This window comes from Mytilus californianus, unplaced genomic scaffold, assembly GCF_021869535.1.
Source record: "Mytilus californianus isolate M0D057914Y unplaced genomic scaffold, xbMytCali1.0.p SCAF_1, whole genome shotgun sequence".
NCBI lineage: Eukaryota > Metazoa > Mollusca > Bivalvia > Mytilida > Mytilidae > Mytilus > Mytilus californianus.
Genome location: NW_026262581.1, coordinates 88,950,460 through 88,977,743, shown reverse-complemented (window position 1 = coordinate 88,977,743; position 27,284 = coordinate 88,950,460). Strand labels below are relative to the sequence as shown.

Below are 27,284 nucleotides of genomic sequence, written 5' to 3'. Positions count from 1 at the left end.
TGTTTAAAAACAAAACAAAAATCCAAAAAGTTGAGCAATTTACGACAAAGGCCGTCTATCCCAATAAATTCGAAATATTTATGCAATTTAAAATCCCATGCAAGCTGAACATCACACAATATTACTTTCATTATGATATTGATAAGCAGAGGACCGATTTGTTTTACAGGGCAATTACGGTAGGTATAGTCTCCGGCTGATATTATCAACCCTACATTATTTTGTTTTAAAAACGTTTAATTTAGCCTTACAATGCTTTATTACAAAATATAGATTAAAGCCATTTTTTATACACAGTCATACCAATGCAAATGTCAACGGAAATGTGCACATGGAATCTATATATACTTAGATATACAGACACTTTACAAAAATTCTTGATTTTGCATTGAAAAGGACATTTTGGAGAGTAAATTCATTTGTTTATGTCGGTGTTTTTTTCGAGAGCAGTCCGTGTTTTTTCGAGTGTGTCCTTGTTTTATCGAGTGAAAAACAAAATTCCTATGGCTTAAAATGTAATATGTCTGTGCATTTACGTTTAAAAAAACAATGAAAAGGATAAAATAACGTACTTTTCAAGGCACGAAACAATGCAAACCCAATTTGATAATGCTGTATTTTCACGTACATTTCATAAAAAGTCATCGTTCATTTACATTCACAAATCTTCATGTTAGTCTTCCAATATGGATTTCATACAGTAAATATTTCGTGATGTAAACAGTTTTTATGTGATCTCAGACATGTTGGACTGAGACGTACGTACACATAGTGTGTAAAGCGGGTAAATGTGTTTCTTTTAAAGAAAATATCTCCTTAATGTTTCATTTACTATTTGTCTTGATGGTAATATTAGCTATCTTGGTGTAATCAGGAGTGTACAGAATTTTACACCTGTGTTGAAAATATATACACCAGGAGGCGCAGCCGAATGTCGTATGCATTTTCAACACCGGTGTACAATTCCGTACACCCCTGATTGCACTAAGATAACGAATGTATTTCTTAAAAGCGTTCGTTTACTATTTTTATTCCAGGGAATAGAATTGAAAAAAATAATCTTATGACGAACTTCCACTACACATTTTTCAACACCGACGTTGCTGTGCATTGTCAAATAATATCTATTTATTTATTTTTTTAATTGTGGAAAATTTGAAAAATTTTATTATTTGGGGAATATTGGAGAATATTTTTTTTTCTTGGCAGTTGAAATTTTTTTTTTAATATAATTTTTTTATTATTATTATTTTTTTTCCAAAATTTTAATTTTCATAATTTTGGCAAAAAAGTTATTTTTGGAAATTTTGGCATATTTTTTTTATCACCTGGTGATCTAGGGTGCGGTGATATTTACACCCGGGTAATTAATTCAGATTTCAAGATTCTTGCCTCCTAAGAAATAATGTTTTATCGTTCTAGAAATGGAAATCAAGAACAATGTTCAATTGCTCCTACTGCGAAGAGGAGTCTGATCAAAGTAATAAAGCACCAGCATAGCTTCATTTCTATCAGAAATTAAAAGAATAGAAATTGACAATGTATATTTGTGAGGTGAACGCATATTTCAAAAGGATCGTGTTGAAGATTACAGATTATTTATTTTGCTGTTTATTAAATACATTGAACAAGTCCCCGAGTTTATCATCAGCTCAGTAGTCTGTACTTTGGTATTGACATGATGTATAACAAACCTTTCTAAAATTATTTACCTCCAAGGAGGACAGGGGAATAGAAATATAGTCACTGAAGTCCTCTTCCGACCAACCGTTGCCAAAGTGGGACGTCCGTTGGTTATAAAGCATATAGCATAGAATTATAAAGTGTTGTTTTCATTTGTTATTAGATATTCCATTCAATTGAAATGTTATTGTATTTTTTGTTGTTGTTGTTGTTGTTGTTGTTGGGGGAGGGGGGGGGGGGGGGCTTTTCCTTAGTTTTCTTGCTCCTATGTTTTTTCGTCACTCACTGTAATATATATCAATATATATATCAATCATAAATTATTATTGAATGTAAAAACAAAGGTAGCATACAATGAAATTAAAAAAGATTATGAGTCCCTGTACTCTGTTCTTAAGACCGTTTTTAAAAAGGACCCATTGATTTTTTATAATATCGTAATACTGCAGGGTTATGGTAAAATGTTTTCAGAACAGAAAGTTATCATTAGATTGAAAATGGTTAAATTTGACCAATAAAGTAATCTGGTTTTGTGACTTATTAAAAATATATAATATTGTCCTTCGCTAAATTACAGTTACTAACTAGAAAAAGTCATTTTTAAGCCAAAGAATGTCTTCTTTCTTATTCACATTTTCTTGAAAAACCCCGACCATTTGTTGAAAAAAACCGGACATTTTAAATGTTGCTAACGAAAAACACGGACAATATAAAACACTATATTGTAAGTGAACTAAAAGGAAATTCTGCTTCGTTTGTGTTCAAAACATGTATAGCATTCAGAATAAGACGAACAGTCACGAATAAAACTATTAAACTCGCGAAATAGCAGTAAATCGATTGATCGCATTTAAATTCTCGCGAAAAACCTGATCTACACTCGAAAAAGTGGACCGATCCACCCGAAAAAACACGATCTCCGCCGGACACTATACCTACCGTGGCAATGGTACGAATCTTATTTTTATTGTCTTGTGTATGCCAATCTACTTTATGGTAGTCCGAGAATACAAATTTGACGGTTATCATATTCTTCCTATGGTGTAATCAGATACAAACTTGAGGGAGATTGTAAACTCCATAATGTTGTTACAGGCAAAATCCCAAAAATTGAAAGATTGACTAGTATTGATTTTTGTTTTGTTTTTTGTTTTCCTTTTTATTGAAGACTTCATTCTCATACTAGCGTTATTGCAGAACAGAAGTATCTAGATACGTATACGTATCGGAGTATCCATATATTTGCGATAAAGTTAAAATGAGTATCTTTTTTTTCTGACCCCGATGACTCTATTAATGTATTAGTTAAATCAAAATGTGGTATTCGTAACGTGTTTTAGGTTTCTGCTGTATGGTTAATTTATATACAAAACGTTGACGTAGAGAATAAAGGTGTAGATTAGAACAAATGTAACTTCGAGATTCGAGTATACCTTATTACTTTCGAGTGCACGTTTACCACTAAAGAATATATTGATTCTCTAAATTCCAATTTCCATGTGAAGTGTACCTTTGTGTCATGCAACCTATAAGAAGGTTTCTTATATTGTTCTTGAGAGTAACACACAAGCTTCATTAGGAACTTTTATATAATTTTGGTCTCATAAAACATCTCAAATTTTAAGGATTTCATAAAGTTACTTTTAAAAATCAATCCAAATATTCTACAGGAAAAGCTTAGTTTGGAAAATCTTGTTTTCAGAAGTTTTATGAATGCTTTCAAAAGAACCTATTTAAACAAAAGGATATGTTTGGTAAAATTTGATAGGGCAGTCACTTAAAAAAAAAGAAAAAAGAAAAGAGAAGCAGCTAGAGGTCAGAATACCTTAATGATGACCTTTTAAGTCGCATGTCAAGCTCTTGATATAGTGCCCTGAAATTAGATAAGAAATGCGAAAATTCACATTCCGCAAGTGAAACTAATATTTATGCATGCACGTGGTTTTCTTGCGCAAGAAATAGTAAAATGGAAGCATACGCACTGATATTCTGGATTAGAATATACATGTGCGGTATCACGTATATTTATGCTAGGCTCAAATCCAATTTCAGTCGAATTCGAATGTCAAACTACCTAACCACTTTTTGACTTTGAGTTCATTGCAAACCAATATTGTTGTCAAATCAAAATTGGATTTAAATCAGATTTTGGTCCGAGGACACAGTTATCGTCCTTAGATTTTCGTTGTTACAAATATAGTCCCTAGTGTGGACAGTGTATAACTTGCAAATTTTTTTCATACACTTTCCAAATTTAAAGTAGTGATTTGGTCCAGTTCAAAAAGGTCAAAAACTAGTATGTCTGAAGCTGACAAACTAAATTTTAGACCCCCTTAACATAGAATTGTCAATATTTTGAGTTAGAGCTGGTAGACTTTTCTATAATTTTGATATGATTTGTCCCAATAGTAGTACACTACACTGTAAAAATCTTTTTGAGATAGAGCAGGTGCGATTTTTTTAATTTGAATTTATTGTCTAAAAGAAATGCACTACGAAATAACTGTTCTCGGGCCTAAAAGTTGTGTCGTGTGAACAGGATGTAATATTATGTAAACTAGAACACACCCGCGAAGTCTTGTCTATGACTTAAAAGTCCGTCCGATGACGGAAACAATACCCGGACGCCTTTATTTTCGTTTTCCTCCCAAAATAACCCAAACAGAATAACCATGAGTGAGGATGACAAATGCGACTATGCCTGGTACCTATAGGACACAGAGGCATGATGATTAATTTATTGTGGAAGGAAGAGAAGCGACACACAAAGTGAGGTCTTCTCATTTAATAGTATAGATAAGGAGACGTGTGTAGGATAGATAGCTGGTCAACACAATGCATACAATTTTCAAAATATTGCACCATATTGCAAAGATTTAAATACTATAAGGTAAAACTATTAAATTAAAAAAAAATGAAATTTAATTTACATACTTTCTTGTTAATGATTCTTTTCGAAAATTCAAATCAAGTATTTATTTTACTGATGGGCATTTTTTATCAAATCAATCTCTTTTTCATTCGAACTTTCCATTATATGAAACATAGCTATAGAAAATATAAGCAGATTTTTATAAAACTATACTAAAGCGGTATAAAATAATTAACATAGTAATTGAATGAGAATTGATTATTGTGAAACATAAATAAAATATTTTGTGAGATGCGAGGATTTAAAATCAAAGTTTAGAAACGGTATCGATAGGCATAAATGGTTTAGAGCGCGATGGCAGTGGACTAAAAACCTTCAAGTTTGGACCTAATTTCGCTTTGGTGATGGTGACCATTTCAATACCTTCATTATCTCTATCTGAATATTTTCATCATAAAGATGTGAGATGTTCCGTCCTCACTTGTACATAAGTCTGTTTTAAGTAGCGTGCGCATAATTTTAGAGTGGTCTGAATGTTTTTAAACGTTCTCTAAAACCCTTCGAAATATACAGCATCGATGGATACGTTCTGGTAGAGTTTGAATTGAAAATCGAAATTTTCAACTAGAAAATATTTTCTATTGTTGTAAAAAGCTATTCATTAAGTATAGATTAATAGTACCATTGATATAAGAAAGTGTTCTGTTGATCTCGGAAATCGATTTTTAACTATCACCTGCTGTACATCACAAAATATTAAACACTCGTATGTTCGAAATCCAACAATTACATTTTCGTCCAATCAGAGAAGAGATCAGCGACACCGCCGACGCTGTTACCATAGTTTTGCATCATTAAGGTCAAAGATATATCAATTCAAATCTATACCGACTGCGTCGCAAAAAGAGATCTTAGTCATGATTATATTTTAGTATTCAATGTAAGAAAGACACACATATCAATGTGAGCAACACGGGCTCTTTAGAGCATATAGTTTATGTCTCGTGCTTGATTTGTGGTCAATAAGTTGTTATTTGATTGGCTACTCGAAACGTAGAGAAGCATCTAAAGATGGTTCCATTTGATGTGTCGTGCTTATCAAGCGGACCTTGATTGACTGTCCAATACGTAGAGAACCCACTTATTTTTTCCCTTTTGATATTTTGTTTGAAAGAAATTTAGAATCCAATAATCTATTTTTAAAATACACTCCCCCCCCCCCTTTTCCAACAAATGATGAATGTTCGGTGCCTTTATCATATCTAGCTTGACCGTTAAAATATGCATATTATCATTTTCGACTGTGAGATGTAACATTTTCTACAATCGTTCTGATAACAAAACATGTGCTTTGAATATATATATATATATGAAAGAAATATATATATATATATATATATAAGTGCCTAAGAATGTAACTTTAACACACTAATGAGTGTTAAAAAATTAGTTGTTATATTTTATATTATTCACCTGATGAAGCTAATTTGTTTAGCGAAATATTGCGTGAATAATATAAAATATAACAACTAATTTTATAACACTCATTAGTGTGTTAAGGTTACATTCTTAATTTAATGTAGTAACTGCAGCAGTTTATTTACAAACTGATCCACGCCTAGATAGATTGAATGTTGATTGTTGCTATTTATATATATATATAAATAAATAAATCCGAGTCTTATAGAAAGACAAAACCGGGTCCTGATGTAAACAATATTTACATAACCGGGTCATTCCATTATGACATGTTCCATTTCTTTCGTTAAATGCATAGAGATATTAATTCTGAGGTGCAAAAAGTGGCTACTCTTGCCATCTGCATTTTTATAACGTTCCTTCTTTATGTTTCTTTCTGTATTATGTTCTCAATTTAATGAGAAATTAAGCCAAATTTAAGGTAGGGGTCAGTCTTATTTTCATTTTGGTGTGCACTTTTACTTATTTCTCTATTAATCTAAAACAGTTGTAGAAAATGTTACATCTAAAAATCGAAAATAGTAATATGTGCATTTATATTCTACAATTACATACAAATAACAAAAAAGTAAACTGACATTCTTACTTTTAGCTGTCTTTTGGGGTCTGTTATCGTTCTGGAAATTAGAATCTCGATGCATTCTAACTCAAGCACATGGAGTAATATGAATGCTGTCAGAAAGAAGTAAGTGAACAGCATTCACCAAGTTCAATTGCTGTATCCTTTAATTGGCAGGGACGCAATATTATATTCACTTTGTGGTACGTTGTTGTTTGACTGACTAAATCTAAGGGTTTTTCGGTCCAGACTCATGCATAGAACTATGCTTATTAAAACTTAAGGTATATTCTATAAAAGGATTTGTGAGTAGGACATTTCTTCCACCCTAATCTTTATAGTGTAGTAGTTCCAGTCAAAGCAAGCTTCACCATGAGAAAATTGAACTGCATGCAGCTCACAATGTCAGTTCATAATGCCAGCTCAATGCTGTTGTATTATAAGGTGTTCTTAATGCCATGTAATTGTATGAAGTGGTTAACGATGTTAAGTGTATTTTATTAAGAGTTTAAAGAAAAACTAATTTTCATTGAAAGCGGTATATCGGAATAGAACGGTTTTTAATTGAAAGTGGTATATCGGAATAGAACGGTTTTTCGTTGAAAGCGGTACATCGGAATAGAACGGTTTTTCACATTTTGATAACCCTTGCTCGGCACTTGATAATGCTTCCAATTGTATTCAAGCTAGTTTTAGTGCTGTTCGTTGTTTTTGCGTATGTATGATTTTCTGTCTCTTTGTCTTCTTTTGAAGTATGTCGGTCCTGTTTAAGTTTCAGGAATTTTGACATTAAATTTGTCGTTCCTTTGCAAATAATTGATTTCTGATATTCTGATAAAATTTCTCTTTGGATATTTAAATTTGCAGAAAACCCAGATTTAATGCATTTTTAATTTCAATATTTATATAGACTTATATCAACTTAAAAATATCAGCAGTATTGTTTTCTGGAATTTTGTAATGGAAACAAATAACTTAAAGGAACTTTATTTAATGATACTATACACAAAAATGTCCTCTACTCTAGATAATGAAAAATAAATCCACTGACTTACCATCTCGATCCTTTCAATCGTTCTGCTCTTCTAATCCGTAAGATTTCCAATATCGACACTACATGTAGTTACGCCTTAACACAGAACATGTTTATGTCTCATTAAAGGAGTAACTACTTATTAACATTCATCAAACACTAAAATTAATATCAAATTTTCTTCCTAATGATGAAACTAATAAATCGATGGCTTATTCTCACTTAAATTGTAAGAATAGTCCAAACTGATGACATTGTTCGATTGACCAAGTAATAGCAGGTATTTGAATATACTTCAAGTCATTGACAAGGATGTATAGTTTCTATTAAAGGATGCAACACTGATTTTATTATATATATAAATGTACATATATAATGCACAAATCGCATTATAAACTAACAATGCAAACGTAACTTCCTTTTGCACATTGTAATTAAAAATAAAACCCCAATAATACCACTGCTAAAATTGATAATAGTTGAAGTACTATCTCATTATCACAGTTTGTCAGTACATATTGTTTGTTGTATAGGTCGTATAAAGAATATTGTATGTCAGATGAATTTAATTACTGCTGTGAAAAATATTGTCACTCATGTGAAATAAAATATACTTGTCAACCTGAATCACCACGTGCAGTTATCCAATCAAGGAAAACTTTATTACAGTTCCACTAATTGAATAAAAATTAATATCCTGTAATAGAAATAATTGTAAATAACAGGAATAAAACAAGATGCGTTGATAAACGTCGATGAGTCACAACACAAGTAAACAAAAATACATCTAACAGGCTTTTTTCACAACATAAGTTTTACTTTTATTATCTTTTCAGAAAGATATTGTAATGGCACCCACCCCGTTTTCTTCATATCTATGTATGTATAATATAAGAATAAGAAGATGTGGTATGATTTCCACCATGAGAGACCAAATGACGTAATCAACTATATAGTTCACCGTACGGCCTTCAACAATGAGCAACACCCATACCGCACAGCAAGCTATGAAATACCCCAAAATGACAAATGTAAAACCATTCAAACGAGAAAACTATCGACCCGATTTATGTCCAAAACAATAAACGAAAAACTTATATGATATACAGCAAAAACGAAAACCACTATACATTGTTTTCATGAGACTAGGGATCTACTGAAAGTATTGGGAAGATGTATGTACGTTGTCTAATTTTGTCAAAAAGATATATAATAAATAGTATGAATTTATTGTTTTATTTTTTGGTTGGTATTACTGCAACTGAGAGGTTTTAGAATTATGTATTTTGATGCACACCTCCCCATATATTCTCTTAGCGCTATTGTGGGTTCTCCCAAAATGAATTTTCTTGAGAAAAACACATTCAATGATTGCAAAATCAACATCAGTCGCTTAATGTTGGTTTATGGTGTGCAATATATTATAAAAAATAAGGAGATGTTTTTTTAATGTTAATAGTATAACAAACTTTTAATGAAAATATTTCAATGAATAATAATGAAACGTAGACAATATGCATGTGCATGTATATTTAAAAAAAAAAGTTTAACAGATTATATTTTTTTCAAGTACGAATGTTTTTATTCAAAGTAACTTTTAATACGTCTGGCTACCGACCTAATTACTATTGATTTTGACCTTTACCATACGAAGAGTTACTTTTTTATTATTCCGCTATATTAGTTCAAACACTGCTTCCTTAACCAAGGAGAATGATGTAGTTTCTACATAAAGTATACTGAAGATTTATATTGAAATTGGTTGAATAAAGTTTGTTACTTTTCATACTAGTACGTGAAATATTGAAATTAAGTGGTATTATATTACTGATCAAGTATTACGGTAGATTGTAGTATTGACACTTATTTTAAAAGCGGAAATCGTCCTTAATGAGGAAGACTAATAGCGGACATCTTTATATATCCATTGAATATGTATGACTGTTAACTGTTTAAAATATCAAAACACCTGTCATTGATCAATTCTGAATATAAAAGCAAGTAACAATGTCAGGACGGGAGATTGTGGGTAGTTCACAGTTAGCGACACAACTTTAAAATCACCATAAACACAGGTGGTAATGTCGTCATACCAAAAAGCGTTTTGTGTAGTGATTTTTTCATGATTTGGTTCAGTGTTTCTGAATGATAAACAATGAACAAAAATGTCAACATTCTCTAAATTGGACTGTTTCCTAAAAAGTGATAAAAATAAATTTCGACTGCTACAATGTAAAATGGTTTGTTTATGGCTATTATGTTTGTAAATGCAAATTGTGTATTATATAGGTAATAATATGATATTGTCCGTTTGCAGTAAAAAATTCTTAAAAATCTATTTCTTTAAATTATTATTTTGTTTCTTGTCTTGATGTATGATAATATATGATATATACGAACTCTGACTATTTATTTCATAATTTTTGGTCTATAATTAAAAATGTTCTCCAGTAGGTCTCTATGCTAATTTTATTTTTTTAAGGTAGTAAATACTTGATGGAGTAAGTTTAAATAGTCTAATAGCCTTCCAATCAAAACAAAAACAACATACATGTGCTTTAAATGTCTGTTTCATTGTATTATGTGACTTTACACATTTAAATATTCAAATGACCTTTACTGACCAGCAAACAAAATTGAATTTCAGTTAAGTTTGATGTCATGTGATTGTGTCTCATCAAATAACAAAGTATTCTCCATTGTCCAATTTCTCTTAGAAAATGTTAGATATATTATAAACAAGTTAAACAGTACATTATAGGCAAATAAGATCAAAATGAATATAGCATTTTCATTTATATAATACCCTCATATGCTATCAAAATACAATAATGTTATTTTCAGCCATAAAGGTCTTTATCATTGTTATTTCCAAAATTTGTATTTTCTTATTTTCAAAAAAAAAAAAAATGTTTTTATGCCTAGCTGATCAGCAGGTGTGCACTTTACAAAGAAGGAAATGTTTATCCTGAAGGTGTTTCTTGATAAAAGATGTCAGGGCCTCTTTGGTTTGTTGTTAAGTCACCCTGCTAAAAGCATGAAAAGCTTGCATATAGTCTTATAGAGTATAGATATATTTATTAAATCAAATAAAGGCAAAAAATATTTCTAAACATTCTTTTTAGGAAACAAAACATAACAAAAGATCTTGTAATTATAACTTTAATTTCCAAAATCATCTATGAATATATGTTTGTTAACTCATAAACTGATTTAAAATCAATAATCAAATCTAAAAAGAAAAAGATCAGCATTTTTATAGGTGTCCTTAAATATCTAAATATGTAAAGTCACATGGTACAATGAAACAGACATTTAAAGCACATGTATGTTGTTTTTGTTTTGATTGGAAGGCTGTAAGACTATATATACTTACTTCATCAAGTACTTACTACCTAAAAAAAAATTAACATAGAGAACTTATAGGCTACTTTTTTAATTATAGACCAAAAACTATGAAATTAATAGTCAGAGTTCGTATATATCATATATTTACATACATCAAGAAAAAAAATATTGATTTGAAAACATGGATTTTTAAGAATTTTTTCCTGCAAATATATAGAGGTCAAACGGACAATATAAAACGACGATTAGGATAACAACGGTTTAAATGATATGGTTTTCATTTAGAAAATGGCATTAATGATTTTATGAAATAAGTGAGAGGTTTTAAATTAGCTACATGTAGCTATAAAACCAGGTTTATACCACTATTTTCTTCGGAAAATGACTGTACCAAGTCAGGAATGTGACAGTTGTTTTCTATTCATTCCGTTGGTTGATAAAGTTCAACGTTTGATTTTGTAAGTTTTTATGAACTTCCCCTTTTTGAATGTACCTTGTTGTTCGGTATTTTTGTTCAACTTTTTTACATTTAGGAATGTTACTAGTATTCTTTTCAGAATGGAATTTTTCTGTAAATATCATGAGCTGTAAAAGTATTATTCGTCAATTCTGGGACATCTTACTTAATCATGGAGACCGATTTCTTACGATTAAAAAAAATATACCAAAGAAGACAATATAAAAATAATAAGATGTGGTTGAATTCCAATGATACAACTATCCAGCAGATAAAAAATGACGTGGATGTAAGCATTTATATTTCACCGTTTGGTTTTTAACGATGATATAAGCCAATACCATATCGTAAATATTAAAGGTCCCGATTTGACAAAATGTGAAACAATTGAACGTATCACAGCATCATAACATCATATATTAAGATAGATCGGCTGTCTTTTTCTATGCATCCCTTCTGGGCATGTTGCAAAATACGCGTTTTTGGTTAAAAAAATATTATACCAAGTATCATTTAACATCAAACAAAAACATCTAAAACTTGAAATTTAAAGATTAAACAATCAAAAAAATTAAGTGTCGTTAGGTGTATTTAAAATATCAGAAAAAAATCTTTTTAAAATCAAGGGTAGATAATTATATTGAATTTGATATGACAATTTGTGTATTTTGAATTTGTCAAGAAAATAAGGCCCGTGACTCCCTACTTTTATTTGATATTTCAGAATATTAATGAAAAGGGCAATTCTCTCATTGAATTTTCACCAATTCTTCTCGTTTTATGTTTCCTAAATAAGGAAAAACTAAGTTTCCCCTATCTTATAATGTTTATCGGTTTACTGATAATACAGGTTTAATAAAAGTTAAAATCCTGTATCTATTTTCGAATCCGCCCTAGTATTCTTTTCTTTGTCTTTATGGATATTACGTTTACTGTTTAGTCTATTTTTGGTGATATCCATTTGACGTGGCTCTGTACTTATGCATCCCGTCATTGTGTTATTGTGCTATGGTAAATGTTTGTATTCTTGTCTTTCATTTTTGCTAATGTGCTTTGTCTATATGCATTTTTGTGTTTCTTTGTTACATATTTGTTTGTTTTTATAGTGATTAAGATAATAACACAATGTTGACTGCTGTACCCCTATTTTTGACATTTTTGCCTATCATGTATGTTTGTTTTGTTCGGTGTCATCCTGGTTTGCCCACTTTTAATTGCAGGTTTATAAAAACATAGGGTGTTTTGTTGTTTTAACAATTATAGTTTATTTCTGAATTATACTCATATTTTTTACCTTTATTTTACCTGTAAAATTTTTATAAAACATACTAAATTCTGCTATTAAATCAAGGAAAAAGTGCAATAATATTTTGTATTATATATTTTTTAACAGGAAAATGTATTAAATTTGTCAAATTTAAGAAAAAAAGGTATACAAAAATGTTTATTATTTTGACAATTTATCAACAAATTGTTTTCATTGTTGGTAAATTCAAAAAAAAAAATGTAAAAAGTAAATTAATGAAACTGAAGATTTAAATAAGTGTCATTTAAATTTCTTTTCATTTATTCACCTTATTTATTTTTTTCAAATTTTGATAAATGCACTGTTCTGAAATTTGATATAAAAAAATATCCAATTAATTCTAACAAATAAAATACAAATGCAACTGTTCATATTACTCCTGCAAGACAGCACTCTATCACCAACTGTTCAGTAGCCAAGCTTAACATATTACTCTTGCAAGACAGTACTCTATCACCAACTGTTCAGTAGCCAAGCTTTACATATAACTCCTGCAAGACAGCACTCTACCACCAACTGTTCAGAAGCCAAGCTTTACACATTACTCCTGCAAGACAGCACTCTATCACCAACTGTTCAGTATCCAAGCTTTACATATTACTCCTGCAAGACAGCACTCTATCACCAACTGTTCAGTAGCCAATTGCAAGCTTTACATATTACTCCTGCAAGACAGCACCCAACCACCAACTGTTCAATAGCCAAGCTTTACATATTACTCTTGCAAGACAGCACTCCATCACCAACTGTTCAGTAGCCAAGCTTTACATATTACTCCTGCAAGACAGCACTCTATCACCAACTGTTCAGTATCCAAGCTTTACATATTACTCCTGCAAGACAGCACTCTATCACCAACTGTTCAGTAGCCAATTGCAAGCTTTACATATTACTCCTGCAAGACAGCACTCAACCACCAACTGTTCAATAGCCAAGCTTTACATATTGCTCCTGCAAGACAGCACTCTATCACCAACTGTTCAGTAGCCAATAGCAAGCTTTACATATTACTCCTGCAAGACAGCACTCAACCACCAACTGTTCAATAGCCAAGCTTTACATATTACTCCTGCAAGACAGCACTCCATCACCAACTGTTCAGTAGCAGCCAAGCTTTACATATTACTCCTGCAAGACATCACTCTACCACCAACTGTTCAGTAGCCAATCTTTACATTTTACTCCTGCAAGACAGCACTCTATCACCAACTGTTCAATAGCCAAGCTTTACATATTACTCCTGCAAGACAGCACTCTACCACCAACTGTTCAGTAGCCAAGCTTTACATATTACTCCTGCAAGACAGCACTCTACCACCAACTTTGTGAATATAATGTTTTGTGACTTTTGAAATATATATAAAAGATTGAAAAACCATAGTGCTTTATTTATTTCTTTATGCAATGCATGTATAAATTTGATTCATATTAATAATGAATTATTGAGACACTTTTATAAATGAATGTTATTGTTTTGTCATTAGTTGTACATGTATGTTAAATGAATAGATTGAATTGATATTAAACATGTTAAATTATTGAGAGAAAAAAAATATTTGATTAATTTATCATTTATCTATACTAATGAAAATGAAACTACACAATGAAAAATACCTGAATATATAGAGAACACTGATAAACTATATACCTAAGTTGGAACAGACTATACAATTGTATGTTCATTAAACCTTTTGTCTTTTTTGTTTTCTTTACTAATAGATAATTGGTATAATTAAAAGTGGGCAAACCAGGAGTAAACCGTTTTGTTCACACATCGTTGTCAATATAATGGAATTTTATGCGACTGTCATACAAGTGAGAGGTTTAGCTAGCTATAAAACCAGGTTTAATCCACCATTTTCTACATAAAGAAAATGCCTGTAGATCTACCAAGTCAGGAATATGACAGTTGTTATCCATTCGTTTGATGTGTTTGAGCTTTTGATTTTGCCATTTGATTACGGACTTTCAGTTTTGAATTTTCCTCGGAGTTTGGTATTTTTGTTATTTTACATTTTTTCTCTCCGTATTCTGAATCTTGACCGTGTGTGTGACGTTTTCGCTTAGTGATGTCACTTGCCTACGTCACTTTCAGAATTTTCTAACGTTCGATCGGGAAGCTTGCTCAACCCCACCCACATACCCCGACATTCGCCTTTTTGGATTGTTTTTCTACTGTTGTTTTTTAATTTTAATTTTTTTTTATTCCATATTTAATCATATGTGTATATATGTCTCTGCCTCAAATAACACTTGTTAGACTTTTTTTTCACGGAATCTTTTACAAATTTACAATCTGGATGATAAGTTCTATTCAGAGAAAAACTAACAGAATTTTGGAAAATACTTTTTATGATTAATCATTCACTGCGAGATTTATATTTCCAAAGGGCTGTGAGAAGACGAAATAATTACGGTTGACATACTTGGAAGGCCTAGCTATAACGAATGATTCCGATAAAAAAAAGGCGTGTTATACACCATTTTGTAGATAATTCAATGTAAAGTTACGGGATAACAAGTTTCAGTGGGATAGACAACCGCAAAATCGAAATATAACGGAAGTTCGAGACCGGGTGACATTTTTCAAAAATGCGAGTTAAATACCTTGTGTTATATTAAGGTATATAGGATGTTTTTTTTCAGAGACAAGTGCCTTTGTGAGGAGTACCCAAATTGCATCCATGCTTAAATCCGCATCCGCAAAAATGAAATAACTGATGTTTTGTTTTATTTCTCCAAATATTTAAAACAATTTGACAATAGTCCATGCTTACCATTCATTTTTAGTGAAATGGATGTCTGTAAAATATTTTAATTGCTCATTTTTAAAAGTTGACATTTTCGGGACGTCGAATGGCGACGTTTCCGTAGATTTTACTTTTTCACTGAATACTTCATCTGTTGGTATATACTGGGAATGTTTTGTACATATTTAAATATATTTAGCTATGTTGAAAGACGTGCATAATGTCAAATCATGAAAATACAAATTGTTTAGTCTCTATTGTAAGATTTCCGCTGCTATTTTTGCTAAATGGGTTCAATTTGGGTACTCTGTGCAATTGGTACTGTGACGTTAGAAACAGACAGTGCTTGTTTTTATCGCATCCTGTAGTCAGTGGATGTTTAATAATTTAGAAAAGTGAAAACTTTATTTTTTAGAATTTCATTGTTCATACACGTTTTCAAAGAAGGACACTTTTAATGCATTTTGATATCTATGATTGTTTTTCGTATTATTTTTAATGAAACAGTTGTCGCAGTGTTCATGCAAAGGCGGGATCTGGCAAGTTGACAGGGTGGTCATGACCCTATAATTCTACGTTATACCATATGCTACAGTATTTTCCTGTGGTACCACAGCGAAGTTGAGTTTTTTATAAATGGTTTTCCCTTGTTTACCAGAGCGGCCGGTTCATTAATGGTACCAGTTTTGAATTATTTATCCTCCGAATACCGGGAAAGCTTTATTCAGGTTATGGCCTAGCGTCAGTGTGGGGTCGTGCTTCTCGTTCACTCTAATTTCATTAGAGGAACTTTTGTTACTTCTGTTACCAGAGCACCTACTTGCCAATATTACAAATGCCGGAGGTTTGTATCGTCTTGCCAGACCTCGTGTACTGTTTTCCCCCTGCGGTCGATTATTTTTCCGCACAGTATTTCTTGAATTATTTAAATCTTTAATTAACCCATTTAAAATAACGATGATTTCGATAATTTTAGTGTATTCTAACGAAATAACAAGGTCCGTGACCCCCATTTTTACATCGCGATGACCGTGAGGTCATTTCGATGTATTGCTATCGCCTAAATATCCATTATGCAAATTAGTTTTGGGTTTTCAACCGATCTATAAAAATTATAGATCCGCGGTCACTTATCTAGTGCAAAATAACATTACTTATCGCTTGTTTCAAATTCATTTTTTTAATGGATACTCCTATAAATATTTTTATTAAAACACAAATTAATAATATGAAAATGTGTTGTCGTTAGTTGTATATATAAAAGTAAAAAATCATTGATGATATAAATGCACACGTACCGAAAAATTGTGTTAAAGCTTACGGAAGAATATCTCAAGAACGTTTTGCGACACTCCCGGCAAGGACCGATAACTCTGTTATTTGTTTTGCGGGAAAATATGAATGGCTTCTCATATCCAATCTTTTAGAAAAATCGATTTTTTTACAGAAGAGTGTCCACCATGCACTTGCACTGCACTATAATTAGAATAGTAGAATAGAATGATATATAAATAGATGAAAATTATATATACATGCAACCGTATATTAATATAATATATAACAACAAACCAGACGTGTATACTCTGACACTATTATCATATTAGTATAATAGTCCCAGGTATACTGATTTGTATCACTACAATATAATAGTTATTACGGTGCGGTTGAATTTCCTGTCATTTATTCATCATCCATGTACGAACTTGTATCAGAAAAAATATATCTCTGTAAATTAACCTCAGTTTCAGGTATAGAGATGTGATCTATTTCTGTGACATGTGCTTTTGACCATCCACAAGAACCTGCGGTCATCCGATGTTCAGTACTTCAGTACTTTGATTTATATTGAAATCTGAAATTACATGGACCGGGAAATCTTTAACTAAGTTTACGAAAAATCTATAGTCGAACATTTAGACACCCTAGCTACCTTAATAATGATTAAAAAAAGAGAAAATTGGATATGACACGGAGATGCTAAAATATTTACAGAAGTTTGTTCGGAAGAGACTTTCGAAGAATATTGTTATTTAGCAAATGATTGTTTTATGAACCAGAGCTTATATTTTTGTTATTTTTAGATGTTATCAATGGTATTAGGAGTCAAGTGTCTAAGCTTTGTCTTTTACCGACAAAATTAAAATGGTTTTGCAAATCGGATTACGATTATTCTGGAATTAAAAATTTAAGCTTAATGAGAGCAGATATACAAAATGAAATTGCACACCCACATCGTTTTGATCTTGATTATTTAAAAAAAAAATTTATTATTCCAAGTAAAGCAAGTTTGTCTCCGTTACCAGCAGTTCTTTCAAAATTTATACAACTTTAAATAGTAAAGGAATTCTAAGAAATTTTATCGGCGTAATTCTACATAGATCACTTAAACGGAACTGTGTTAGTAATTGACGACTTTTAATCTTTTAAATTCGTGCGTTGCTTTCTAATCTTACTTTATTTCAGTTGACGACGTTGGAAAGAGGAATGACAAATTTACCATGTGTTTTTTCGATCAAAGGGTCAAAATCTAAAATTTGTCAAACCCTACTAGAAAACGTAATATTGAAGTATAAATCATATACTAAAATATTTTTAACAATGTACGTATTTCCATAAACTCAAAATGCTATTCAGCTCTACATGTAGCCGTTCTAGGCATGTTAATACATATTTGAAAATTTTACATGTTTTTGACAAATGTTGCATCGAATGACGTCGCCTACTAAAATGAATTATTTTGTATCAGCAATATAATAAGCGTTTTATAAGAGAAAACAACTTTTTATTTAAGGAATGACTGTAATATTTTTTCTGTCTATGAAGAAATAACATAAAAAATGTGGTGCACACTGAATAACACATTTTTTATGTTATTTCGAATAGACAGAAAAAATATTGCAGTCATTCCGTAATAGTTATACACCGAGGGATAGGTGTGTCTGGATAAGAAACCCCGTCGGCCGTATCCCGAGGTGTATAACTAACTTACACCCCATTCTAAACCCTATATTTGTTAACATTGATTATTAAATGAAAAAAAAATGAAATAAACGATCGCATATTTATTGATAATATCAAACCATGATTTATAAGAATTTTTTTTATTACATGAAACCCCACTAGTAACCTTTCTTTGATTATCTTCGTTCAAACTTTGACAAGTGAGTATATTTTACAAATGTCAAAGTTGTTTTACATATTCCCGTTAAATCCATGTGCTAATATGTATCAGCAGGTCAAGGTTGACTGTTTCGTGTATTCTTCTTACTAACAAAAAATACATCATGCTCCTTGTATTCAGTTGTCAAGATGGACGGGTATAAGACAGACGACATTTTGTGGCAAGCGTTGAATTTGGTAGAAGAGACTAAAGATGAAGACAATATTATAACCCAAAGTACTTACCTGTATCAGTTTAATAAAGGTAATCATAACTTTATTTTATATCTTTAATACGGTTTTATAGAACAAAAGCTCCTCCCTCTCTTCTCGGGGAAAAAAACCCAATCATATTCGGACATACTAAGGGATAGGTGTGTCTGCATTAGAAACCCGACTACCAGACACGCTCAACACACAAAGATACAGATTTAATATTTAGGAACTCCCTTTTTGGGGGCAATCAAGGGCTGATCCAGCCAGGGGTTCCCAACTCAAGAGAAAAAAAGGGGGGGGGGTCCAACCATTCAAATTGCTTTGATCTTTTAAATAAAAGTCGGGTCCAACCCGCGGAACCTCCACCCCCTGATCGGCCACTGGGTAACTGAGGGGGAGGGGGTCCGGGAGTTAGAATCCCCGTTTTTCAATGCTTTAGAAATTAGAATAGAGACATATGACTGGGATAAAAAAAAATATACCTTCAAGCAAAGGAGTATTTAAAGGATAATTTTGTATTCAAAATAGATGCTTAATTTTTTTTTCGCTATTGGAATTTCCTAAAATGTGTTTTTTTTAATATCTTGAAACAATTTGTTGTGCACACTATTAGTAATTTCTTATATTTATGCTATTTAAAAAAATAATCAATTTCTATTGTTACGAATAACAATGGACTTTGTTTGTGGGATGTAGAAGCAGGGGTTTCCAGAAACCCCGCTCGTCACACCCTGTAGTCATAATCCATTGTTATTCGTAACAATAGATCTATTCAATTTACACTTGTTTCAGAAATAGAAACTATGAAGTATAACAATAGAACTGGGGTGTAATTATAATTTAATTCTAAATTCCATTTTTATGGAGTAAATTTTGAAAAAAACGTTGGTGACGTCACGGTCACATGACAAAATTATGTCTATGAGCTGATAAACAAAACACATTCAACCAATCAGAAGACGTGTTACATCCAAAATTAAATTATATGGGAATAATCAAACTTTAAATTCTTATTTTGTCCGCTGTTAAATGATTATTCTTTTTATATGTATAAATGTTTAAAGTGACTTATAGGTCCAAGTTATGGCCGGGTGTTGATACATGTAATTACAACCGTTTATTGATATGTTGTTTCATATTATAAAACACATGTCACTATAATAAACCATTTGGTATTGGTATCTATAATACTAAAATAACGAGGTCCAATTTTTTAGCCGTCATGACGTAACCACGATGAATCAAAGAATTCAACTTTATATATAACTAATATAGGACAATGGTGTTGATTAAAAATTACACCATTTCAGGCACTTTTGTTTTCCACTTAATTAATATTGCCAATAATTAACAAGTTCCGGGTCAAATCCGATACCGATACCGGTAGTAGATGTCACATGTATGTATGTTCTGTATCTTCCTCCTTTAATAAGAGCACTAACACGGGTCATGGTGTAAAGGAGGACATTTAACACACTGTTTCGGAACAGATTTAATGTGAGCTTTTGCCTACCCAGTTTCTCAGCCTGGACGTGAGGGGTCTTACTACCAGAAAGTTAACCTTCCTAAGAACAATAAGTACAATACAAAAAAACATACGAACACACACCGTCACCCGATTCGCTCACATTAAAGTATGGTTTTTTGTCTGAGTCAGAAAAAAAATTTCGAACATTTTTTTTTTTTAGTTCTTCGACGCTATCAATCAAATTATTTTTTCAAAATTTAACACTATAAGGTATGGGGAAAAACTGGTTTCAGAATATTTTCTTTTTTGTCATCTGCTTGACCATAAAAAATTTTTTTCATCAAATTTGGGATCAGAATATTTTTTTAGGAAAAAACCATAATCCCCCTTGAAGTTAAATGGTCGTTCCCTAAGTCAGTCACTGACCCGCGATGTCGCGGGTGTGTTCTAGTTGGTATTTAACTTTACTTCTAAGCGAATTTTGGTTTGGTTAACGATGTCCATCTTATACATTTTTGGGATAAATACTCAAAATTTGGCAAACTCTGTCAAAATTGTGGGATTTGGGCTATCTTCAGGTACTCAAAAATTGGTGGTCTGTGTGGAAATAAGCCATCATATTATTAGAACCTTAAATAGAATTGAGAATGGAAACAAAGAATGTGTCAAAAAGACAACAATCCGACCAAAGAGCAGAATACAACCCAAGGCCACCAATGGATCTTCAACGCAGCGCGAAAATCCAGCACCCGGAGGCGGGCTTCAGCTTGCCCCTAAACAGTAATGTATACACACTTTAGGCTGAGATACTTTATATATATTTAAGTAGAGATTGAAAAAGAGAGGCGAAAGATACCAAAGGGATATTCAAACTCATAATTCGAAAACAAACTGACTGCCATGGCAAAAAACGAAAAATGATGTAATTTAAAGACAAACAAAAACACACAAAACACATCATAGAAAACTAAGACTGAGCAACACGAACCCTACCAAAAACCGGGGTGATCTTAGGTGCTCCGGAAGGGTAACCAGATCATGCTTCACATGTGGCATCCGTCATGTTGCTCATGTAAGTACAATCCCTGTGATAAGTCCCAATTCGGTAGGTCACATTCGAGGAAAAGAGGACAGGATTGTGTTTAAAACAGTTTGAACATATCCGTCGTCATCTGTAAAACAGATATTCCATAACGGCCAATCAACTCTTGATGGCGTCCGTAGAATTTTTGAAGGGATGAATTCAACGTCACCACTTGAAAGCTGTGAAATAAATTCAGGGGAAGTAAACACTACATCTTTGTTCTGTGTAGAGACGGTAAAATAGCTGATGCCGTAGTTTTCTTTTGTCCCAGCATAAAGACCAACACAAAAATAGTTCAGTTAATAAATAAGCTCTGATTGCTTCTATCAAATTTTATCCAACCTTACACAGACTCGGGGCAATTTAAAGCTTACCATACTGCATAGACTTAAACCCCACATCTCCTTTTGTTTATATTCAGTAAATCTATAGAAATTCGTGAAATTGTGATTTTTATGGGGAATTGTAAATCAAGTTGTAACTATATTTGCTCTTCACCATTTCCTGGTTTGAAATATACATTGTTAATACAAAAACAAAAAACAAAAACAAAAAAACGAATAGCAAGAATGATTTTAGTGTAATAATGGCATTAGAAAGTTTGGCGTGTTTAATTTATGGGTCTGTTTTTTATCTCGTGTGGGTTTTTTTCATGCCTATCCTATTTGATTTGATGATTAATTTGAAGTTTTATTCGGTTGACTCACTTGTAATGTCTCCTTGAATATTGTCCGCCAAAATTTCATAGACGATATTGTTTGTCCTGGATAATATTTTATAATGAAATACTATCCTGGAAAGAATTTCATTATGAAATAGTGTCCTTCTCCTTGTAATTTTGTCAACTTCTTGGGGACAATATTTCGATGTGAATACTGTCAATATTTCACAGTGAAATACTGTCCATGTCAATATTTCCTTATCAAAGTTTGTTTTCTTTGAGGAATCATACCCCATGAAATTATGAGAGTGTTTCAGGAATCTTTGAAATACTGTTCTTGTAAATTATGTGTTTATCCGAGAAATGCGGCATCAAATAAATCTCGTATAGGTGTAATACCACCAAATCGTAGTACGTCACATCCTGTTGCATACGAAAAAGGGTCGAAAAAAATATTCCCTTGAATTTGACAGTTGTAGGAAATTAATCCTACATTTCATTGCAGTAAAAAATTTCTGAGTCATAAACATATGTCATGGGTGTTTCAAAGCACCATTATTTTTTTATTTGGTGTTTCTATAGAATATTTTGGAAACTTGAGGTTACATGGTTACTAAAGCTTGTACACAGGAAAAAAAGGGGTGAAAATTTGATTGGTTAACTTCCAGTGATGGTTATTTTCTTATGTGCAATGAAATGTTATGTGAAATTTTGTCTATAGTACTGGACAGGGTAAAAATTTACTCATGCCAAGTATTTCTTTATTTGAAACAAAGATAAATTCTGCACAATATTTTGAAAAGTGCAAATTTAACAAAGACTAATAGGAAAATCAATGGTGGTATTACACCTATACAGTACAAAAGCATCGGAAGCATGCACATATTTATATAAATATTTATAACTGAAAATATTTTGTAAGGATTATTTCGTATATCAAACAAACACTTCTTATTTTTATATATATTTTATCATAAGATTATTTCAAATTTTATAAATTATCAAAAATTAGTCAAAAATGATAATTGTACCGCATTATACTGTATAAATATATAAGTTAAGTACTGACAATCAATTATATATGTTTGTTATTATCAATAAAATAAAACACTAAAATATATCATTGCCGAAAATATTAATTTTTTATAACCGCCCATTCATGAGACAAAATTTCATGACAATCCATCCATGAAATATTGTCTTAATATAAAGAAAATATTACTTTGGATAACCTCCCTTTAACGAGACAAAATTTCACTACTATCAATCTATGAAATATTGTCCATATATAAACATAATTTGTCCTTCGCTGGACATTTGTTCATAGATGGGAACAAAATATAATGATACATACATACGAAATATTGTCTCGGGGGACAAAATTCCATAGGACAATTTATGCTTAACACATCCCCCTAAAAATAAAATAACAAAAAGAAACAAAAGAGACTTAGCTTAACTGCCACAAGAAACGTTTATGACCCCAACTACATACTGCTTACCGTGACATTAATCAAAAATACTTCGTCCAGTCGTACATTGGTTGGTATTGTGTGTACACAAAAATGATCCTATATGGCAAATCATATATTTATTTTCGTCTTGGTTGTTTAAAAACTCACTTGATCACACCAAAGCCTTGGTTAGAATATATTCTCATAGGATTACAGGAATAGTCTTTACCTTTTGACTCCTTATGTCGCTCATTCATTCACCCTGACATGATTCGTAGCCAACATACGGAGATAATGTTATGTGAAAAACGAGTTCCATTGAACGAGTTATGCATATATCAAATATGATATTCACAGCTATATGTAAGAGTTCTCATGTACGGTTCACCGATCAGATTATTTACCTACTATATTTGTTAAAAAGGCTACTTTTCTTATTAATCATTTGGTACATTGTTTTTTTACGACGCATACCAGCAAACTATCAATATTTTCGTGAAATTAATATGTTTCAATTTTTATGCAAACCCTGACAAATGTGATTAACCATGACAGAATAGGGAACACTAACCGAACCATGCAAATTGTTTGACCAAACCATGTCAATTTTCAAAATAATGCTTTAATTGCGCTAATTTTCAACAACCAGAATTTGAGTCAAACGTCTTATTTACTTTTTGTACGCTTATTTGTAGAGAACGAAGTCAATCAATCGTTCAGGGGAGTTACTTAACCAAATCATGACCAACTGCATCAAATCATGACAAAATCACTGTACTAAACGATCGTCGATATGAAGACATTACTAGCTATGATTACTGTCAGAAAACTGAAGCCGAGCTGGAAAAGGTAGAAAATGCAATATGAAGACTATATTTAGTTTAGTGACAGTTGACGGTATATTTGCTTGTGCATTTACTAGGGTTGCTGCAACTGCTGATATATCAAGGTTGTCAGTAACATTATCAAAGTGTGTCGATGCTTGTAACAGTCTGATTAAAGCTATGTAACAGCTAGTTATATTTTGAATTTTTCAAAAAATCTCTCTGCCAACCACAAAGTGTTCCTTTCCGTTTTTGCTGTTTCAATTGTCGAATCGCCAATATTTTCTCTCATTCTTCTTTGAACTTTTGTGATTTTGTTCAATATTTCCCATATTTATTTTGTATGATATTCTGTATCGCTTACATTAAATCACGAATCGCAATAAATCTCTAATGATAAAAATTCTCTGATCTTGGCGTTTGCTAATCTGTTAACAGGCTCGAATTGTTTATACGCTGTCAATATTATTCACATTAAATATATTTAACTTGAAAAGTCTTAACTTTGTTTTCATTTCGTACACAAAGTTCCTGAAAATTTTCTATAATTTCTTCAGATAACTATATAGCTCTTTATTGGAAGTAAACCATCTATATTATCAATGTTTGCTCTTTGGACATATTGAGAAAAGGCCTGCTTAACAGAGTGCCTAAAGGAGGATGTTTTCTGGTGAGATAAATCTCGAAAAACGCTTCGGACGCATGCAATTTATAAATTTTACTGAATACTTCAACCCGTTTCAAATACTAAGTGATAAAGGTGAAGATAAGTAAATATCAATCAGTTGAATTTACCATTTCTTTTAAAATTACATGTAAACAAAATTACTTCTCATGTACAACTACCTATGTCTGTATGTGACATTATGAAAAAACTGATTAATGACACGCACTCCGCGGCAACTTAACAACAAAAAATGATCCGAGAGAGTAATGGAACACCTTTTTTTAGCAGCGTTTAAAATGTTATCAGTGTACAGTTCTTGTATTGAAAGCATGTAGTGAGTACGTTCAACAGTGAATCTGTGTATATTTAAATAAGAACACATATATAAATTGGAGGCAACAGTATGACACCGAATCTTAATCTCGTAAATTCGTTTAGAATGTACATATCTAGAAAAAAATAAAACCTGAGGGAATCGCACGAAATCGAAACGTAGCGAAACTGTGTGCGTCGACGGGGTATGCGTCTCCTGTTTTTAATGCATCACATGCCTCGGGAATCGACATTCAGTTAAAATGCAACACTAGGAAATAAAACACAATCAATGAATTTATAGATCGGACACTATTCTGGTTTCTTAAGATCTTAGACCTCGAAAAATATGTCGCTTGAGAGTTGAGATACAGACACAGCGTATCGGTCGACTTATTCATGCTGGTAACCGTAAAATGTATGTATAGTGTCAATTTCAGTCGATCTTCTCACAACCTTGCTGGAGGAGTAACACACCTCTATAAATGAAGTCTTTGTAATGTGAAAATGCACGTGCGTAGCATTTTACGTATCAATTCAGATATGTAATCGCCATACATTGGGGGATTGTTACTGCTGAGAAATGGGAAGCTGAAAATGGGAAAGCGGAAACTGTCACATTTGTCACAAATACTACTTTAAAGTCAGTAGGGTAGTACAATAAGTAGCCTTACCACCTTCTTCCCCATTTTTTTTTATTTCATTCAATGTATTGGCATAAACTGTTTTGAAATTCCGTAATTTGGTGGAATTTGCCTACTTTGATTTTTATTTACTGCTAATTGATGAATAAAAGCTGTAATGGGAGATTACTGAAATTTACTAAACAATATTTGTTAGACCTGAAAAAGTCAAACCCATGGTGTATGGGAGGCACCTGTTGATATTCACCTCATTAAAGACATTGGAAAAATATTTTATTAGAATAAAGCTATCGCACGGGAACGTACAAAGGAAAAAAAAATTAAGAAAATTCATATGTTTTCACAATATTTTCCCTAAACATTCAAGCTATGTTTGAACCGTGTGTGCAAAACATTCAAGAAATGCATTTTAAATGTCTGTGGTAAATTCATGCCAACTTGAAAGATGAATTTTAACGGCAAAGCTTAACAACGTGATATATATTTATACATTGTCATTGTCTTAAACATTACATTTCCATTTTATAATTAATCCTTTTCACAGCTTTATGTCCTTACATTGATAAACAAATGGTGCTGGGAAGGCATGACAATCGAGGATTTGTCCGTCGTGTTTGTCAGCTTGAACAACTATGAGAGGAAAAAGCATCCACGACTTCGGGTTTCTTGAAAGGGTTAGTAACCCGTGTTCATCGAACTTTCTGAATGTGCTTCTGAATGAATGATTGGCAGCCTTGGTCAATTCAGACAAGTGTTCAGCTGGTTGTATCCAACTTGCGCTTTACCCATTTTTTGGCACAGTTCTCAGCTGCATCTATCAGTAACATAAATTTCTTCTTTCACTTGATGCCCTGGTGATTTCAATATGTTGAGCCTTTGACTAACAACCCCTAAGTCATTCATTGCTTACGATGCAAAGGTCCCCGGATATAATATGACATGTATGACAATATATGTATTCAGGCGAGCAACAGGAGGAAAAGGGAGGTTTAGATTTTACATCCTTACTTGTGGGTGAAGGTCTATAATACACTTTTGTGATTGAAAATGTTAAATGCAATTGGTTTGGTGAAGGTATAAGTAATGACAAGTTTTGATTTACCTTTGAAGTAATCAGGTATTGTTTTACCTTTGAAGTAATCGGGTGTTGTTTTCTGTACAGACTTTTGTTTGAAAATATTGCTAATATTGATAGTATCCAAATCTCAGTAGCGAATTCTACTTAAATTTCTATGTTTTTCATCATCATTGGAAGTGCTTGTCACGGTGCTGAACAGCCTCTGATTAGCAATACACATAACCGGTCTG

The 27,284-nt window shown here is 32.0% G+C and overlaps 1 protein-coding gene across 2 annotated transcripts in view; it reads right to left on the bottom strand.

The window, feature by feature from the left end:
* LOC127709649 (uncharacterized) overlaps positions 1-27,284 on the bottom strand; it is a 479,059-nt gene that overhangs the window by 53,208 nt on the left and 398,567 nt on the right. The window lies entirely within an intron of this gene.